Below are 21857 nucleotides of genomic sequence, written 5' to 3' on the forward strand. Positions count from 1 at the left end.
CATTAAGGATTTCAGTAAGCTAGCCTCTCCATTGTTTGGTCTTCTGGGAAAAGATGTTAAGATGGATTGACAGTTGTCAAGAGGCTCTGGATACCTTGAAAAGTAAATTAGTGACTGCCCCAATTTTGAGAGGTCCAAACTGGTACCTACCTTTCCACATTCATACAGATGCCTTGAACAAAGCGATAGGAGCATCCTTAGGGCAATTCCATGAGAAGCTACCTTATGCGATATATTTGTAAGTAAAAACTTATCGAAGGCATAATTAAACTACACTATAACCGAAAAGGAGCTCCTAGTTATAGTCCATTCCCTAAATAAGTTCAGATAGTACATCCCCGGCTATCAAACATTTGTACACACTGATCATGCTACAATTAGGTATTTAATGAATAAACTAGATGTAAATTCTCATATTATTAGACGATCGCTGTTATTGCAACAATTTGATTTAACCATTGTTGATAAGCTGGGTAAGGAAAATGTTGTTGCTGATTTTTTGTCTAGAATAGATTTGCCTGCAGGTGAAGAAGGAATGGTGGATGATCAAATGCCAGATGAACACCTATTTGCGATCTTAGTCCTCTCTCCATGGTTTACTGATATAGCAAATTACTTGGTTTCCACACAGTTCCCGCCACACTTGTCCTCAAAAGAGAAGAAAAAAATTGTGAGGAAAAGTACCCCTTTCACCTGGATTGGGGGAAATATCTCCAAACTTGGCCCAGATCAAGTTTTGAGGAGATGTGTCAAGGAGGAGGAAGTTTTTGACATTCTCCTAACCTATCATGATGGGCCTTGTGGGGGCTATTTTGCAGCAAAGAGGACTACCTTCAAAATCCTGTAAGCAAGTTACTATTGGCCCACTCTTCATCAAGATGTAAGGAAATATATTAGCCAATGTGACTGATGTCAAAGGATGGGGAACCTACCCCAAGGGATGAGATGCCCCTGCAACCTCAAGTGACTTTCGAGCCATTTGAGAAGTTGGACATGGACTTTGTGGGTCCTGTCAACCCTCCTTCAAAGAAGAAATCTTACATCATCGTGTGCACTGATTATGTGACAAAATGGGTAGAAGCAAAGGTAATCAAGACAACAACAGAAGAAAAAGTAGCTGAGTTTTTGAGGGAGAATATATTCTACAAATTTTGACATCCAAGGGAATTAGTCACGGATCAAGGGAATCAATTTACCTCCAATCTGATTGAAGACCTGCTCACACATCACAAAATTAAGCATAGAACTTCCACCCCTTACTATCCACAAGCAAATGGATAGGTGGAAGTCAATAACCGAGCTTTGGAAGGGATTTTGACTAAGGTAGTGAAAAGCAACAAAAAATATTGGGCAGATTGATTGGTTGAGGCCACCTGGACCTATAACACCACCTAGAAGACCACCACAATGTTCACACCCTATGAGATGGTCTATGGGAAGAAGGCTTTGCTGTCAATAGAATTTGAATATAACACACTAAGGATGGCAGCGCAGATGGACCTAGATCTTAGCCATGCAAAAAAGGAAAGGTTACTTCAGTTAAATGGATTGGATGAACAAAGATTACAGGTCCTTCTCCTCTTAGAGATGGTCCAGCTTCAAAGGAAAATATGGCATGATGGACACCTCAAAGAGAAACAATTCTAGGAAGGAGATTGGGGGTTGTTATATGGTTCAAGGTATAAAGATTTCAAGGGAAAACTGAGGACAAGATGGCTTGGACCATACACAGTAGAAAGGTGCAATGAAAATTGTTCAGTTATGATCAGGACCATCGATGAAGAAGCCATCCCCATGCTTTTCAATGGGCATAGGTTGAAAATCTACAGGATGCCCCTCTCCAAGCAAGAATTCATTGAGGATCTGAGTAAAACAATGTTGGTAGTGGAGCAAGTCTCTGCCTCCACTCCACCCACACCCTAAAAAAAAGTTAAAAAAATGAGGAGGATAAAATATCCTTGGGTGAAAACCTCCCCTTGGAGGTGCCCATGGTAGTTAGTGAGGGTGAAAACCTCCTGGAGGTGCCCCAACTGTCTCAAAAAAAAAGAGAAAAAGAGAGAAAAAAAGAAAAAAAATAGGAATAGAAAATTAACTTCTTTTGAATACTTTGCGAGTTGCAGGATGACCACAGAAAAAAAAGGGACATGGTCAAGCCAAATACACCCCTTGATAGACCATTTCTCCATCGCTATTGCCTTTCTTCAGTCCCTGGCCTCACCTGTTCTGGAAATTATTCATCCTACAGGAGGCTCTGTGCATTCTAGAGGAGGCTCCTGTCGAAATCACAGAGAGCTCGAAATCAAGTCCAAAAAAAGATCAAAGGTCTAAAAAAAACTTGTTCAGAAGACCTATGGACCCCCCCTGCCACCATTCATCCTCCTAAATCTCCATTCCACACCTGAACCACTGCAATTCCACTCGCTTCTTTCTTCCCTGCACATAAAACAAAGAAATCTTGTTTCTTTTGTTTAAAAAAAATGAAGAATAAACAATAGCATCCTTAGCTTATCTCTTACCTAGTGCATACCAGCTGCTTTTCCTTGATCGACAAAACCTTCCTTAGCTATCTCTCCTGTCCCTGCTCAAGCCTCAGCCAAAGTTTTAGAGGGAGAAGTAGTTACAGGAAATCCTGTAGGATTCCTGTAGCAGCTAATCCCCTTAAAAATCGAGCTCCAAAGGTAGGGTCAGTGCAGCCACAGATGTATAGAACATGCAAGGAGTCGGGCCTAATTGAAGATCAACAGTACGAGGTAGACAAGCCACCAATTCAGAAGCCACGAGCACTAGCAATAACAATCCATGAATAGAACACCAAAGTATGAGCATGCAATAACACAGTAGTGACTAATAGATAAGTGACTAAACTCATTCCTATGTTGCATGAGTATAATTTAAAAACTGCATGGATAAGTGAGATGATTGTGATTAAACGAGATCGGTGGCTAGCTAACTGGCAACCCTTGTCCAGTTCAAACAACACCCTCGTCTAGTTAAAACAACATGCTTCATCTAGTTGAAACAACGCCTCGTCCAGTTCAAACAACGCTCAGTGGGTGCAATCAACACGTGTGATCAGTTCGCTCGAGAAAAACTTAGAACAGGTAGTGAAAACTTATAACGAGAATGATGGAAGTGATTGTGGGCAGGCGACATGAAGTTCTATAATGGAACTGAAGTAGGGACCAACGGTTTGGATGGGGATAACGTACCCTTCCTGCCATCGCACCTCGTCATCGTAGAACACGCCCGTAAGCTTAAGTATGCTGTAGCCAACCGCCTCCACCACCTTTTTTTGCATTTGTATCGATGAGCTCTTGGCTGTAGCAACCTACCTACCACCTCTAGAGCCTCGAAAAATTCGCTCTCTGTCAGTTTCAGAACCCTTCTTCTTATCGGGCTCTACAGGAGCATTATTGGACTCTAAAGGAGCAGAAACACAGTCCTACAAGAGCCTTTCTATAGGAGGGCTAATGAGCAGCATCGTAGAGGAAAATTCGGGATTTTATGGCCAATTCGAGATCGAAGAGGTACACTTTGTCTAGACCCTCTCTACATTTCTGTCTCTACAAAGGGTGGTGTCATTTCAAGCGAGGTATTGAGTTGAAAAGAAAGGAAAAGTTAGAATAGAGTCTGTCTTTGTTTTTAAAAAAAATATACAGTTTCTCCATTTTCTCTTTGCACTAAAATATTGTCTCGTTCTCCTTCGTGGTATTCTCCTGTGTAACGAGATGATGCAACTCTAGAAAATTAAGCTTGTAAAAAAAAGTGAATTTTCATTGGGTATTTTGCTTATTTTGTGAAAGGAAAAAAACACTCTCTCTCTGGTTCCAAAAAGAAAACCTCAGTTGTTCCTCTGTTTCCGGATTTGAAATTTACTTCCTTCCTCCTCACTTGAGATATTCTAGCAGTCTCTGAACATCATGACAGGGGGTTTTATGAGGAAGGAGCCTTTGAATTCAACTAAGTTGCATGAACATCCAGAAGTGGTAGCCCTCTTTACCAGGGCAAATTGGATGCCTTTCTTTGAAAAATTTCATGGGTATGATGAGGAAGTCCAAGAGGAATTTTTATTGTCTTTAAAACCTCACTCAAAAACCCATGCCACCATTAGTTTCAGGGGTCTAACCATAGAACTTACACCGGAGTTCATCAGCAGGATTACAAGTCTCCCACTTGGACTCCCCTAGAGCAAAGAAGAAAAACCACTAGGTCAAGTTGCTAAGAAGACCTTTTTCCAGCCTAATTAACATCCTTTGGAGGATAAGAATGAAATGAAATTTTAGAATTGAAATGAAAGCAAGGAAATGACTAATCTACGTTGCTGGAATGGAAATTGCAAAATTGAAATGAAAGCAAGAAATGCTTGATCTACTTTGCTGAAATGGAAATTGCAGAATTGAAATGAAAGTAGGAAATTCCTAATCTACTTTTGCAAAATTGAAATTGCAGAATTGAAATGAAAGCAGGAAATGACTAATCTACTTTTGCTGGAACGGAAATTGCAGAATTGAAATGAAACAACTACTCTACTTTTGCTGAAATAAACTACTTAGCAGAATGTTGTAGTAGAAAATAGAAGAAAGGAGTAATCACAAAATACTCTGACATTTCCCTGGAAATGGCGCCAAAAAGTGGTGAGCACCAGTATTGCAGCAATAATGCTACAACTCTTGGGGATTCCTACTTTACTTTTATCAACCCGGTAGTTCGTAACAAACTTGGAAGCGACAGTGCTGTATGCATAAGTACTAGCTCTTACTGCAGGCTGTCACTTGGTCAGCTGGCACAAGATCACTAGGAGCTTAAGCCAGCTCTTATGAGTTTCTAGAAGAAGCTTTTTACTGTGATGAAAGAAAGCTAACTTGACAGAGGCTATTCTATTTGCAAAAAGAGAAGGAAAACTGAAATGTAATGAAAACCCTACTTTTGGAAGAAAAGAGATGAAAAATGATGGAATGAGTGCCATTGACTATTGAAAAGGTAAATTGCATTTATTCAAGCTACTTCTAAAGAGAAACGAGAAGAAAACATCTTTTTGTGCTTTTGAGTGTTTTTATGTGAAATTATTATGCTTGTGCTTTATCTGGTTGTGATTGTGCAGAGGTTTGGTGGCGAAGGAAGATGGAGTTGGCTTTTGCAGAGGGTGAGGAAGGTGTGGAGAGGTCCTAAGAAGCCCATAGTACCCTTCTGAAGACTTCCATTGCAATTGGATTGGGCTTTTGTTGATCCACATCCGGATGCTTGCCTCCATGAGTATCCAAAAGATCTTGGTCTTTCGAATTCACGTGGTGTCCTTTGTCACCCAGAGTGACGCGTATTTCGCCGCATCTGGCAAGTCCTCTTTAAGAGGAGGAAATTGACTATCCTCAAGCCATTCCCCTACAACCACCAAGATGGATAAGAGAAATCACGTGTATTGGAAGGTCTTACCCTACTCCTGGGCCTCTCTGCAGTTCATCAAAAAGTCCTTGCAAAAGAACTGTGGCCAGTTGAACTAAACCCCCTCCATGCATTACTCTGCTAGAGCAATCATAGACGCTGGTACTTTTTCGGCACGACATTTCCTCATTAGCTTTTTGGTCAACATCTGGGTGGCTACGTGCACCCCTTTGTCCATAATGCTTGCGATTGTGTAGCCCCACTTTTTCTTCTCTAGTTTATACTTGGCCTTCATGGCTTTTGCAAGGGCCAAGTCGTTGCTTTATATTGCTATGGCCATGGGATCATGTCCTTTGAAGGGCAGTTGAGAAATTCTGTGAATTAGGTCGGCCATGATGGGAATAGGCTCCTCCAACCAGAGATACCCATCATTCACTAGGCACAACAGCTACCTGATGACGAAAATGGTGATGGGCGCGCAATGGTAGTGGGGTATCCACCACAGATGGAGTAACCCAACCTTCTCCACACCGCACAACCATTTCTGCTTCATTAATATTTCCGTGGCCACGTGTGGAAACTTCTCGTTGTCCGCAAGGTCCCAATACTCGAACTTCATGGTCGATATTCATCCCAAAGGCGGACCTTCAAGCATTATATCATCAGGGAGGAGCGGGGTCTAGAGCGCACTCTTCGTGGCCTCCAGGTCTTTCAGTATCTTGGCTTTCCCTTTCCATGGGGGGACATAAGTAGGTAACTTTGTTGCGGAAGGAATTGGTGATACATCCTCCACCTCATCGTCTTATGCCTCAATTTGAGCAATTAGAGCTTGCAAGTCTTCCTCCTCCGCGTCTGATTCAATGGTGACAGTTTTTCCCTTTTCTTCCATTGACAATTTGCAAAACCATGGGTTTCTTAGGGATACACACACTGGGCCCATAGTTTTATTATCTTTCTGCGGCCATAGAATTCATGGTGATTTTGGAACTTCTGGCGTAGTTGCCGCTTCTCCAGGAACCTCATGGGCCATATGGGGTTCCATGGTAACTTCAGCGAATCAAACTCTTGTTCTAGTAGCCGTCGTCGTGTCAATAGTCAAAGGTGGTAAGAGTATGCAGTGCTCACTACTCTATAACTGCTCAATTCCCACACAACCAAGTGTTGCCTCAAGGCTAGCCCTAGGGATTTTATAACATCTTTTGAATTTGAATTCAACCATTCCCCCCGCTTTTGAATCATTAATGCCTTCTTGGTGGCAGATCGTCCAAAATCTAGCTCTTAATTCATGTCTTAATTGCCCGTCACTCACTCCTTTTTTCCATAAATTGGACCTCTTGTCATGAACAATGCCACCAACTATCACCTCCCAGCCTACTCGCACAACAATGCAGCCCCCTATGCGCGGGCGTGACCCTTTGACATACTTATCCTACGTGCAACCTCCTTATCACGCAACTCCCATACAGACTCTTTTTTAGTCTCGTGCTCTCTATCAACTACTTGGAGTGCTGAGACTGTGCTCCCTACGGATAGTTAGGTGGTCGCACCACCTATTCGAGGCTTCAATTCACCTTCCAGCCCAGTCCACAGGCACTCCTTAACTACCCTTGTGACAGTCAATGTCTTGTGTTCTTCCTTATGCGGTGCGCTCCCATGGTTACTTTTTTTGGTAAGGTGTAGTCACAGCCATGGTAGGAGAGCCACAAATTCTTGGTGGAAATCTCCTAATGCAGTACTATGGCTGCCCATATCTTATCCTGTCATTCTTATTTTATCTATGCGACAGGCTTGCGTGATTTTATTTTCTAGTTCTTTGATCTCTGCATCCATTAACACACTTTTCTTCTTCAGTCGTACCCCATATTATAGTTCACGAAGCTTAAGGTTCCCTCATTGAATGACTTTCTGTAATGGCATAATTCCTACGTCCTGGTCCTCACGTACTATCCCAACTGTGGGAGCTATTATGTGAGGATTCCTTCCTTCCAAAGCTATGGCCTCGACTCTAATCTGCAGCTTCAGGATCGTCTCCACGCTCAGGTTATTGTACATGGCTCAATAGGCCCATTGGACCGCTGGTACGCACAGGTCCCAATCATATCATCGCACTTGGTGAACCCTGTTTAGGATTCCACATACCTTCTTGAATGCTTATAATTGGAACGTTTGTGGTGTGTGTTGCTTTTCCTACTGGTGCATCCTATTTTGATTTTCGATCCTTAGTTTGGGGTGTGTTCGTGTAGATTGCACAGCACACGTCTATACCCATTGAAATAGGTGGGTGTGCAAGCTGCTTCGTCCTAGTTGCCTGACTCTCGTTCAAGGCTAGGGGCTTCCAAACCACAGGCACATCATCCTTCTACATCCACGCCAGTCCTCAAAATTGCCTTGATGTGTACCCCACCAACGTGCAGGTGTTGCACGCAGTGCCCACTTCAACCCATTGAATCGATGTTTTTCGGGTACCGCGTCTTCAAATTTGCCTAGGAATTCATCCATCGTTGTCATTCCATCATATTTCGGCAGTTCCCTTGCCTCTGTTGTCATGCAACATAGTGATCTAACCATCATGTTGCAGTTGAGCATTGTCACTTCGTGCAACTGATTTTGCCATTGTTCTACTTCTTCATCTGAATCCGAAGTGTAGGAGCTTTCTCACTCCAACGAGATTCTCCCATCTACAGTCAGATTCACCCAATCCAGGTCTCGTGCAATTATCTTGTAAATACAATCTAGCTCATCATCGCTTTCATTGTCATTCACTGGTTCAGTGTGGCGCGCTCCTTCGGTTGGGTCCAGTGGGACTACTATGCATAGTGAATTTTTCTCGAATATCATCTTCCACTTCTTCAGGTTGATGACTCCATTGATATCAGTGGCCCAGTCTATTCCTAACAGCACGGGATAGGGTTTTTCGTCATCAACAATCTCTGTCACTTCAAAATCTATCTCTGTGCTCATGCCTTCAATATCAACTGTTACCCCTTGCAACCTCCCCATGGGAAAAATCTTTTGTTGGTTCACCATTCGTAGTTGAATAGGGAACCACTCTAACACGGGCCTACCCATGCATTCCCATGTTTTCTTCTGTAACACATTCACGTTCAAACCCAGATCTAGGATTACCTAATCCATTTCATACTCACCAATCTACGCAGTCAATCTCATTTCCCTCCTGGTGCATAATGCATGCTTTCCCAATTTCCAGACTACACGTGGTTCTCCTGACCTCGCGCACCTGGTGATCATCTCCTGTAGTCCCTTAACTGCCTTGTTGTAGCGCAGTAGTTTCATGCATGTCTCCATAAAGGTAGTAAGCATTGAGAGATCCATTCCTGGTTCTGGTTGATCCTTACTACCTGAAGTGGAGGCCTCTATGAAGCTCTTCTTAACTTCCATGAACGTCTCCTTTGCGCGTTCTAAGTCAAACTCAGGTTCCTTTGTAGGATCCTTGAAAACCCATGTATCTTCCTCGAGTTGCTTCCCCTTATCCTCCCCTGTGGTCACATCGCTTCTAAGCATCATGTTCACATTCAATTCTTCTTCGTGCAGTTCAGACCTCATGATTTGTATATTATGAGTTGGAGGAGGCTGGAATACCCCTTTTTCACACATCTGTGTGATCAATGTAGGACAATCTATTGTTTCGTGATCAAACTGAGCATAGTATGAACAGGATATCCTCATCGGGTTGGTACAATCATGGGCATAGTACCCTGGTCCTCTGCAATTGTAACAAATTAACTGTTTATGACCCCTTCCTAGTCCCATTCCTCCTCGTCCCCAACCTTGCCCCTGGAATCCAGCACATGCCATCCCCGCAGCTGGGTCGATGGCTCACATTTCTATCTGCATCCTATAGGTTAGGGTCTAATCCATCATTAAATTGTAGCTATGACAAGTGTGCTCATCGTGGCCTACCGACCTGTAGAAATTACAAAACAGTTGTTGGGGTGTCGATGTATACTTCTGCAACAACTAAAAATCATCTGTAATGTGTTTTCCTCCTATCTCATAGATTGCACACCATAACGCGGGTGTCATACTCAGCCCTGCCTCTGCCTCTGGTCTCAATGGCATTGGACCCCCTCCTGCCAAGTAGTTCACGAACACTGGACAGTGATCCTTGTCATGGCCCTAACCTTTTCATTTTATACATCATACTTCCTCACACACCTCCAGCCACAGTGCCCTATCCTGCTTCAAACTTTGCATTTCTAGGCATAGATTTTGTAGTTGTGCATGGATTTTTTGAACTCCCAACATAGGGTCTTGTATCAGGATCTCATGCAACCTCATCGCCATTTCCAATGCTTCGGCTTGGGTGGAAAGTTTCTATTATGACAACACCATCCTCAAGTGTGGTGTCAGAGATGCCACAAACCATTCGCAATGTTGTGCATCTATTAGTGTCATATTGGCCTTGCGGATCGTACTCTTCAGCCTTTGGTCTAGATCCCAGGGGGTCTCGCCTAGAAGCATCACGATCTCTTTAAACCCGATGATTGACTATGTCTCTGATTTCGGCCGACTAAATTCTCTGTTCAACACATTCTGGATCTCTTCTATCCTTGCATTTGTGTGGTTGTTAGAGTCGTTGATATACCATGTCAATGCGCAATCCTGAAGTGCGCTCACCAATGTAGCCTTCTTAATGTTGGCGTTCGTGACACCTTGTGCTTCCCATACTGCTCTTACCACGAACTAGAATTGGTCCAGATCTTCATTCCCTACCCCTCTGAATACGGGTAGTTTGATCGTGCTCGCCATACTAAACTGTGGAGGTGGTGGAAGTGGAGTGGGTGGAGATGGAGGTGAGGGAGGTGAAGCGGGTGGTGGCATGGGTGGAGGTGGTAACTACGGAATGCGTTGCCTTATCAAACTGACTACACTTCTTGGAGAGACCTTAGCGAGCTCTTCCTTGCTCTCTCGCAAAGGTGAAATAAAGGGACTGTTTTCTAATTCTTCACTACTTTTGTAGATCTTTCCGCTCCGCACTATCCCAAACATTAATGTATTCACATGACCCTCTTTTCACACAATAGAATCTTAATCCAAGTATTTAAGGACTTAATATATTTACCTTGCAGTCCTTTGAGAAAGCGTCATTTTGCTTTGTTGTAGCTCATGGTCATGTCTACCGCAAACTCAATGAAAAATCCCCTATTATCCAACCGAGCCAATGGTCCATAGCTCGCGTGATCTTATCTTTTGATGCCTCTATTCTGCGTACTAGTTCCGGATTCCACACTATCAGTTGGTCGAGCCTACACCTTCCCCGGCTGTTGGCTAACCTCGCAATCTGCTCATACAGTTTAGAAGGAAAGGATGCAAATAAAATCTTGTGGATTTTCATATACACGTAGAGATCCAGCCACTTTTTCTTAGATACTTGTAGTGTTTTGTTTTCTTGTGTCACAAACTCGTGAATCTTCTTGTCCAACCACTCTTCAATTTCATTCTTTGTTGGGTTCCAGTTGCACAACATCAGACATCCCTTAGGCAGATCCTGGTCTTGAAAACATAACCATTTTTTGGCTATGTGGGGCATGACCCAGGTTCAGAAGTGATTTAGCTAAGAAAATCTCATTACTATTGGCACTTTCGACAATAGTCCACAGAGCGTGAACTCAGGTCTCATCTGAAGTAGTATGGGAGGGTGCTGGAACCAGGTTTCCGCACCCTAGGGATGTCTTGATGAAGGTTCTGGAGGTTCACAGTCTAAACCTACTGATCTAAACTTGGGGCACTTAGGCTTCTTGTCTAACTTACAAGGACCTCTCCCACTTCGAAAGCTTAAATGTTCCCAAGTCTTATTGATTAACGAATGCAAAATTGATAATATGTGCTTGAAATAATAGTTGTATGCTTATGTTTGTTTAAACTATTTATGTGCTTTTTAAATTTTGTTGTTTGTGCTAATATGTAAATACATATGATAGTATAAAAATGCAGCAATAAGAAAACACATAAGACAACAATTTAACATGGAGTTCACCGAAAACTCCTGGGCTACATATCCTTAAGCTCTAGTAAACTCAACTAGGCTCTCTGGGATTATGGCAAAGTCCTTTTTACAAGCTCTTGGCTCAACTCCATTGTTTTACACAGAAACAATGGGTTTCGATACCATTTTATCCCTGGCTCTTGAAGCTCTCGGTTATTAGCTCTCAACTCTCACTCTGGCTCTCTGCTCTGGCTCTGGCTCTTAGCTCTAGCTTTGGCTCTTGACTCTCACTCTGGCTCTTGGCTCTTCATCTCTAGCTTCTTTGGCTTTCTACAACCTTCAGCTCTCTAGCTTTTCACTTCAGCTTCAAGTGACCCCAAAGGCTCCCTCAGCTGCTCTGCACAATATCTTTTCGGCTCTCTTTGCTCTCTTGCAATGGCCTTCTACTACCTTCTTCCTCCTGTTTCTCTCAATCATGCTCTCTGGCTCTTTTGAGGGATCTTCCCAGCTTTTTGGCTTCCCTGGCCATTTCTCTGGGATTCATTGTCCCTCTGTGGCTCTGTCACTTCCACAAAGCATCATTTCCTGTGAAAACGCCTACTGCAGTGTGGCATGATGATCAAAAGCAGTTACAGAAGGAATCAGGGCCGTTTCATAGGCGAAAACCCAAAAACTGAGAAAATTCCATTACAGAGAGATTTATGGCAAAATACGCTATCTAGCGCATTTCCCAGATGTGAAACTCCCTTCAATTGCCCCTAAATCCCTATCAGGTCCGCCATTAGGCATTAAATCACATCACATTAGTGTAATGGGAAAAATCCCAAATACACAGAAAACACTGAAAAATCTGACAAAATCCTTTTATTGTACTTGAAAACTTATCGCATACACCCTATAATCGTATCAAGTCTGCCTTTGGCTGCTGACATAATCTCCACCATCGATCTGCATGGTCTCTGATCCAACAGTCATAATGCAATTTCGGGTGGGTTAAGGGAACGAAGGCTACCCACCTGAAAAGGAATTTTTCCTCTCTCCTCCTCCAACCACGTGTCGACCAGTGGGTGGGATTACGGAATTTAAAATCTCTACAATCGAGCTTATAAATTCCCTTCGGGTGCATTTTATCGCTTTGGGAATCGTTTCTTTGTATTTCGAGATTTTCACCGAAAAACATTAATACACAGAAAATCTGAATTTCCAGATTTCAAAATTTATGCACTTCGCTTATGAAATTCGTTGGGTTTGGAACTCGTCGATCGCTGATTCAATCCTGGTTTTCCATTTCTTTTGTGATCTAATGGTTGAGATTGCTCACCGCGATCTCTATCGCATGTCGCGTCGCACACAGCCCAGGGGTTTTGTGCATCGCTGATGCCGATTCGCCGATCCGATCATCGATGATCGGCGAATCTCATGATCACAATCGCTGATTCCAGGGTTCTGATATTGCATATGTTTTTTCCTCTAGTCCAATCAATTGGATCGGTAGATGAGAGTTTCGTTCGCCTTCGTGTAAATCCGACCTTTTCCTTTTTCCAATGCGATTTCCCTTTTTAAGGGTTTTTTTCCATTTTTAGGGGTTTTTGCCTCTTCTTCCAAAGAAATAGGGCACCTTCTGCATGCAATAATGTCTGCATCCTAATTCCATTTTAGCCCATTCAAGTTGCAGTAGATTCATAAGGAAAAGATGTCTGAAATGGGGCTATTTCCAGGAAATTCCTTGTACTTTCATTTTTCCTCTATGAGGACCACTTAGACTTAGGAGCCTATCCAAAATCCATTTTGGAACATGCCTTCCCACTAAAGAAATTTTGGTCTCTAAAAGGTTGACATACTGATCTAAACAGTAAATGAGAGTAACAACACCCTCTTCTTTCAGCCTCCACACACTTGCCTTGCATAGTGCCTCTGAACCAAAGTCTTTGACCACCTTCCTTTCTATATGTGTTGGTTCTCCTGGGAAGGACTGCCTTTCTTCTTGCCTTCATATAGAACTTCTAATGAAATTGTCATAGAAGGTTGTTTGAAGTCTTCTTGCCTTGATCATTGATCCAAGGTGGCTCAAACAAATGTGAAGTCATCTGCTCCACAAAACTTTCAATTGTACATGTTTGTCAAGCTATCAACAACAACTATTAACAACAACGGAAATGCATACAACAATTGGATGGCCTAAACTCCCGCTTCAACAAAATAAATAGATTTCACAGCTTGTGAACACCTCCATGTCTTACATCTGCATACAAATGATGGACAAGATAACAAGCCCACAAAACATGCCTTTAAACAAATGACCCTTCAAGTCAAGCATGTAGAAAAAGACCATTAGGACTCTTTTTCAAAGGATGAGACACTTCATCATTATCTCCATTTGGAGACCAAGTTAACTTCTTCCAAGTCAACATGGCATCACATGCATGTTAAAGCAATCAACCCTACAAGTTAATTACACATACATGTCCAAAAACAAGGAAATCATCAACATATCTATGTTCATGCATCTCATGCTCATGCATGCATTTCATCCTTCAACTTTAGCTTAAGCACGGTGTAATTTCGAAGCTGAAATGAGATACAATGTAAATGAATCAATAGACATGCAATCTTAATCAGATAAGAACTCTAACCATTTATTACCAACCCCTTTCAAAGGTACTACATTTGTTTGCACATCAGCATCATCATGTGAATCATCCTGAGACACATCATCCATGGAATCATCCTTTCCATTTCTGCCATCTTCTCTTTCCACTTTCTTCAACTTTTGTGGAAGCATTGTTTTATTCAAAGTCCAACATTTTGTAGCAAGATGTCCTTGCTTATGGAAATAAGTGCACTGCATCTGCATCCCCTTGACAGCATGATTTGCCTTGTCCAATGGACCTTTGGCTCCTTGCTTCCTTTCCTTCAAAATTTTCTTGTATGTGGCCATTCTCTTCCAACATATAGAAACATTATGGCTATCCAAACCACAAAAGGAGCAAGCAATTATTTACCCATCTCTATATGGAAATTTATCATGCTTTGCACAATCAAAAGGAAAATGTTTAGAACCACATTTCTACCTGCCTCTTTCACCATTATTTCCTTCATGAGGAGGCGAAGCAAATGAAGAAGTGGCTCCCTTTGGAATACCATCAATTTCTTCAAGGATATCAGAGTCTCCCCAACTCTCTAGTTTAAGTGTGTGCCTCTGAACACCTACATCTTGCAAATGATGTTTCAAGCCATTGCATTCTTCCTGAATACAATCTTTACACTCTATAATTCAACCCCTTTTTGGAGTTGTTTCAATGGCCTTCATGGAAACTTTGGAACTCTTTCCATAAGACTGTCCATAGCCAAGACCCAAATACTTAGGCCTTTCCTCAACCATTATTGGTTCAACAATACCCGTGCATGCTTTCCCAAGCCTCTTCCTTCATATCCCATCTTGGACATTAGCTTGGAACCTATGCCTTTGGTATGTTTTTCAAAAGAATCGATATAAGCATCCTTAGAGGAATTTGAAGACAAACTGGAATGGTTTACCTCTTCTTCAAGTTGATAATTGACTAAGGCTTCTTGGGCAACAAAGAGGTGGGTCTCCAACTCATGCATCCTTGTTAGGTTCATATTTGCAATATGAAGTTGCCTCTCCATTTCCTGCAATTTGTCAGAAAGAAATTGCTTCTCTTCCTTCATGGAATTCAACTACCCACTAAGTATGTTGCTCTTCCTTCCATCCTCATGCATTTCTCTCACCATATCCATCATGGTGGACACTTCTTGCTTCATGTCTTCATCAAAGAGTCTTGTGATGAAGAATAAAGAATTTAAGGACTCACTTGTAGAAGTTGTCATTAAGCCAATGACTTATTCTTTATTCTTATCCTTCCTAGACTAAGCTACCAATAGATTTCTCTTCACATCTACAAACTCAAACAATAGTCAGTCTACAAAAAAAGCATACAATCAATCTCGAACTATTTAAACACCTTTTAGACAAGCAATATTTTCTTTGTCAATCAAGCATTCTTATGCAACCTTCTTGAAGGTTTGGTTAATCAAAACTCAGGCTCTGATACCACCTAATCTGAACTTGGGGCACTTAGGCTCCTTGTCTAACTTACAAGTACCTCTCCCACTTCCAAAGCTTAAATGTCCCCAAGTCTTATTGATTAACCAATGTGGAATTGATAATATGTTCTTGAAATAATAGGTGTATGCTTATGTTTGTTTAAACTATTTATGTGCTTTTTAAATTCTGTTGTTTTTGCTGATATGTGTATACTTATGACAGTAGACAAATGAAAAAATAAGCAAACACATAAGACAACAATTTAACATGGAGTTCACCCAAAACTACTAGGCTACATCTCCTTGAGCTCTAGTCAACTCAACTAGGTTCTTTGGGATTACAACAAAGTCCTTTTTACACGCTCTTGGCTCAAATCCACTGTTTTACACAAAAAAAAAGGGTTTCGATACCATTTTATCCCTGGATCCTGAAGCTCTTGACTGCTAGCTCTCAGCTCTGGCTCTGGCTCTCAGCTCTGGCTCTAGCTCTTGGATCTGTCTCTGGCTCTTGTCTTTGGCTCTGGCTCTTGGCTCTTCGGCTCTAGCTTCTTTGGATTTCTACAACCTTCAGCTCTCTGGCTTTTCACTCGAGCTTCAAGTGACCCCAAAGTCTCCCTCAGCTGCTCTGAGTAGTAGCTTTTTGGCTCTCTCTACTCCCTTACAATGGCCTTCTGCTACCTCCTTCCTCTTGTTGCTCCCAATCATGCTCTCTGGCTCTTTTGAGGCATATTCCTCGCTTTTTGGCTTCCTTGGTCATTTCTCTATGATTCATTGTCCCTCTATGGCTCTGTCACTTCCAGAATGCATCATTTCTTGTAAAACGCCTTCTACAGCATGGCATGATGATCAGGAGCTGTTACAGAAGGAATCGGGGCCGTTTCATAGGTGAAAACCCAAAAACTGAGAAAATTCCATTACACAGAGATTTATGGCAAAATACACTATTGAGCACATTTCCCAGACGTGAAACTCCCTTCAATCATCCCTAAATCCATATCGGGTCCACTGGTGGGCCCCAGTATTGTAGCAATAATGCTACAACTCCTGGCACTCCCTTCTTTAATTTTATCAACCCGGTAGTTCGTAACAAACTTGGAAGCGGCGGTGCTGTATGCACAAGTACTAGCTCTTGCCGCAGCTGTCACTTGGTCAGCTGGCACAAGTCCGCTAGGGGCTCAAGCCAACTTCTATGAGCTCTTATAAGAAGCTTTTTAACTGATGGATGAAAGCTAACTCAAAGGAAGCTAATTTACTTGCGGAAAGAAACTGAAAGCCAAAACAAAACAAAAACCCTAGCAAACCCTAATTCTACCAGCTAGTCCTACTGATACAAAGGAGAGAATGAAAACTACAAAAAGAGATGCCATTACTTCTAGCAAGGTAAAATGCATGTGTCTAAGTTATCACTATCTGAAGAAAACATATTTTTGTATTTTTGATTAAGTTATTAGAATTATCATGCATGTGCTTTTAACTGGCTTTTCACTGTGCAGGGATGGATCAAGGAGGAGAAATGCTTGGAAAAGGTTGGGATGGTACAGAGAGGGTCTAAGGGATCATTAACATTCTTTCCGAGAGTTTCACAAAGTCTGGATGCCATGCAACCGTGTTTATGAACTTCTACAGGAAGTCTGCAGGGGTTTCTACAGAAAGTTCAGAGATTTCTACAAGATGTTCTGAAAAGAGGATTTTGGAGAATGGATGGAGGGAAAAAGATGGAGAAATGAGTATGGAGGTGAAATAGGGGTGTGAAGAGGTCTAGGGCTTGGTGGGTGAGGCTAAGGAGAGATTGGATTTGTTCAAGAATGGATGAAGCGATGTTGCACAAGAAGATGAGAATCATGGCAAAGTAAGCGGATGAGGCAAATGTAAGGTAAGGGTTATAAGTGAAGGGTGAAGCAGGTAGGTTGGATGGAGTATGGGTAGGTAAGGAAGGATAACAGGTACTCTGCAAGTGGTTTTTCAAACTGAACAAACAAAGACATGCAAGAAAACAGAGATCTAGTTATAAAAGCTATGACCTAGTTACTTCACTCTAATCTGACCTAACAGCAAAAGGAAATGAAAAGAAGTTTATTCGAAATGAAATGCATGAACTAACTTATGCCACTAAGAAATCATCAACTGAAGCATTTAAATACTACTAATATCAGCATCTACAAAAGAGGATTTGAACACTAAGAATTGCATGGCAAAGCAAAACAGCGTTTTTGTTGGCAGCAAAGTCACATTGGTCCCAGCTCATGATTCCACTGAGGGGGAGGTGAGATCCAAGGTGTTTGATAGCCTTTTTCTTTTTATTATCCTACCAATCTATTCTAACCATGAGAAACTACTTTAACCATCGAAAGAAATCCAAATAACAATGCAATATTAAATACAAATAGCGGATTTTATTCTAGGAATGCAACAAAGAAACATAAAGATAATCAAAGGAGGTACTGGGCGCTTGAGATGGGCCCAACCCCAAGAGCTACAGCCTCCTAAGAGAGATTTAGAGCTGGTGCAAAGCTGGATTCATCTTTATTAATCAAGAATGAAGAGTTACATCAAAACTTTCCACAAGGAGAGCTTGAGAATGAGCTGAAAGCAAAGCTAATCTATTGCATACAAATCGAATTACAAAATGACTACAACAAGGCTATGAAATGACTAACTACTAGCTACTATCTACTGGCTAACTAGCTAACATCCACTGGCTAACAAAATGACTCACTGGCTAACCAAAATGACTAACTGGCTAACCAAAATGAGGCCCTAAGCCTTCTTATTTATACAATTTGAGGACCCAACAGTCCTCCTAAAATTTAGGAACTTGGCTGCCCAAGACTTGTAGTTAACAGCAGTCCTACTTGACTTGCTTGGCTACCCTTGTGCTCATTGATTTGGTGGCCTTTGAACTCCGAGCTGATGGTGGAGAATTCGAGGTAAGGGCCCATAAATGAGGGGGACACCTTCCTACAAATCCTCCAGCTTGTTCTCCCACGAATTTGGCTGCCAAGTGCTCATTAAGACCTTCAATTTTGTCTCCAAGTTGACCAAAAAGGCTACACAAAGCACCCATTAGACTTGTTGGCATAATGACTAACCAAATTCACTCTATTAACATAAATATAATCAAAAACATGCAATAAACTAATGAGAATGGTGGATTAAGTCAAATTAGGAGGTTGAATGAGCCCAAATAATTGTCCATTTTTGGGGCTCATCATCACCCCCCTACTGAAAGTGTTGTTCATCCTCTGAGCAACCAATCTCTCTCCTTGTATTTGATAGCCCTGGTGGCTTCCTTAGCTAAAATATCGACCGATTTCTCCTTTGGCTTCCCTCTTTTCAAACTTCCTGTAGAAACAGTTCTCTATCTTCCTATAGAAATAGTCTGCTAACAGTTCTCTGTCTTCCTGTAGAAACAATCTGCTAACAGTTCTCTGTCTTCCTGTAGAAACAGTCGGCACTGTCTTAGCCTACTTGGCTGAGGGTGCTTTTCCTTTCAGCTTGGCTGTGGCAGCCTTCGTCTTCTCGCCCTTCTGCTCTTCTTCCTCACTGTCTGCTGCTTTTCTTAGTGAATCCTCGGCCTTGTTATGAGTGCACAATTATATGCAATCATATGGAAGAAATGGTGCCCTTGGCATTTGTGTTGTTTTACCACCCCTTGCTTTGGCCTCAACAGCTTGTCCTTTTCCCTCATTCCTCTGCCTGTTCCTTCTATGGTGGTCTTTCTTGTGTTTGTTACATCATCATTGAGACCCTCACTGTTGCTTCTTTATCATATCCATGAAGTCTACCTGAAGGTTAGATCTCCATGTGTGTCTAAACTGTGATTGCAACCGTGGAATTTTATTTCAAATACCCATTGAGAGATATCAAATTACAGTTCACACTGAGGTATGCAGGCTAATATAAATTGAATGTTGAGATCCTTGATCATAGGACAGATCCTTCAACTTCATCTCTTTGATCTCCATCAAGTGGAGTCCAGCATTGCAAATTCGAACAGTTTTATTGAGTATGCAAGCACTGTTAAGTGCACCAAATCCAGATGACCCTCTTTCTGAAAACATTGCAAAACACTGGAAGACAAATGAAATTGAGGCTGTGGAAACAACAAAATAATGGATAAGGCTGTATGCAAGTGGGGCCTGACATTCTACATCGATTCATTCAATAGTACTGTTCTAATGTGGCATTTGTGCGAATGAACAGGCCTTGTATGAGTGGGCCATCTTGCAAATGACCTACTTACATGAAGCCACAGAGAAGTACTTATTCTAGTTATTTCCAGTGTATGACTACTTTCTAGTCCAGATCAAGCTTTTGATATTACATCTTTCTCTTTGATCTCGGATGCGAGGAGAGCTGTTGTGCATTGGGGCATTCACAACTATCGATGATGACATGAATAGTTGTTATTCCATCTCTACGTCTTATTTCTACCTCTAGTGCTGAGTGGTTCTTTTCTTTTTGTGCATCCATTGTTCCTATTTTCACCTTGTAAAACTTGCTGGTGAAACTGTCATTGAACTGGAATTTATCTTTTTCACCTATATCCCTACCCATAGGTCCTTTACGCAGTACATTTTCCCTTTACACAGGCAAGAGATTGCAAGCACCTTTTCAGGTCTGCAGCTAGGATATCTGTTGCCTGTTCAATTTCTTTATAGCTCAGACAATCTGCTGAATTAAACAGCATTAGAATACACATCTGATAAGTGGAAACATTAAGTTCATGTTTCCTAGATTTACCAAAGGTTGCTTTTAGGTCTGCAGTTCCCATGTTAGTCTGCCATGTCAATCTCCAGCTTGGTGAAGAAATAGAATGTGGCATAGAGAAACAAGTAAAATGCTGAGGAGCCTGCAGTCAAATAAGATCTCCACCACCAGTTGTAATCTTCACTGCACAATTCGAAGTAGCACAAGATAATGGTGATCTCTACATATGTAACAATGAGGATCACAAAGACAATGAACAGGAACCCAAATATACAGTAGAACTGATGCAGCCATATTGAAGTTAATCTGAAGAACAGTCCAATGAATACAGCTCCAAAAGGCAACATGCCTCCAATTGGTATTGAAAAAACTGCATATACCAAGCTTGCTCTAGAATCTGCCTGGGGATTTGATTGGTCTTCACTAGATCTTCAATTGTAGGTTCATTGTAGCCAAAGTAACTGCTGGCACAGAAATTCCAAACCATAAAAGGACTGAGGCAAACATAGTCTCGAAAGGAACTACACCAGCTGATTTTTTCCCATAGCTGTGCATTGAGAATAAAGAAAATGCAAAAGGCAATGCCCGGAAACAAGAATGTGGTTTCAACGTGTTCCTCCTCTGTTCTGTGCCCTTGAACATCTTAGATAGACGTGACAATGCATACCCTGCAAAGAAACCCATAAACACTCATAATAGTAGCATAGCTGTCATTAAACTTCCATGGTTCAATGTTCGCATCATGATCATTGCAAAAATTTTGGAGAGAAATAAAACAACCATCAAATGAGTTGATGATAGAGAACCAATTAACTGATTGTGCACACTTTAGTTGAGGGCGTGGAAAGTGCAAATGAACAGCAGTTCATGAGTTTCAGCCAAGCCGTCTTTAATTGCTGTGTGATTTGTGATGAGGTGGAAAAAACATGTGCACTAGATTTTTCAAACTGCAGTGATGTTATGAACTACATGTCTTCTTCTCTCTATTAATTATTTGATGTCCTGTGCACTAGAGTTCAACAGATCTACCATTAACTGTGTTTTCCAACTTCCACGTGAATGACTGATCCATGCATGATGCGTGATTTTTTCCTGGATGAGTGTAATCGAATATGGCTAACTTCCTGGCTGAATCCCACCATCTCATTCATTCATGCAATGCTTAGACTAGATTCATGTAATAGATGAACAAGGTTTAGTCACGTACCTGAAGTCAAACGGCTGCTTGTGAAGCTTTTTTCCTGCTGCATGCTCTGATTCTGCTGCTGCATGCTTGGGTCCTTTGATTGCATGAGGGCTTGGCTGATCATTTTTTATTGATTTTCCTTGTGCAGGTGTCCTCTGGCCGGATCTGAGCTGCATGCAATTGTTTCCACGTTCAGATCTGCACCTTCAAGCTGCTGTTGCTGCAATGTCACAGAACCAGAACTTGTTTTCGCCATTGCTCTCAAACGGTAAACCGGATTGATCTGAAACTTGGTGAGCATGTTCCTATCATCATTATGCATCTCCCATAGCAAAATTGTGATCAATGGATGCACGGATTTCGAGAGAAATGGAAAATGGCTGAAGATTTCAGAGCTCGATTTCTCGGAAACCGTGCATCGGAATCGGCTGAAACTACTTGGTTAGGTTACCATCACTCACATGCATATCCCCATGAAATAGGTTTTGAAACGGATGCACGGTTATGGAGAAAATTCAAAAATGGCTGATGGTGATGGAGGCTGATTTCTTGGAAAACGTGCACCGGAAT

This window comes from Pinus tabuliformis, chromosome 4_2, assembly GCF_031772625.1.
Source record: "Pinus tabuliformis cultivar Carrire ecotype Pingquan chromosome 4_2, CPIR1, whole genome shotgun sequence".
Classification (NCBI taxonomy): domain Eukaryota; kingdom Viridiplantae; phylum Streptophyta; class Pinopsida; order Pinales; family Pinaceae; genus Pinus; species Pinus tabuliformis.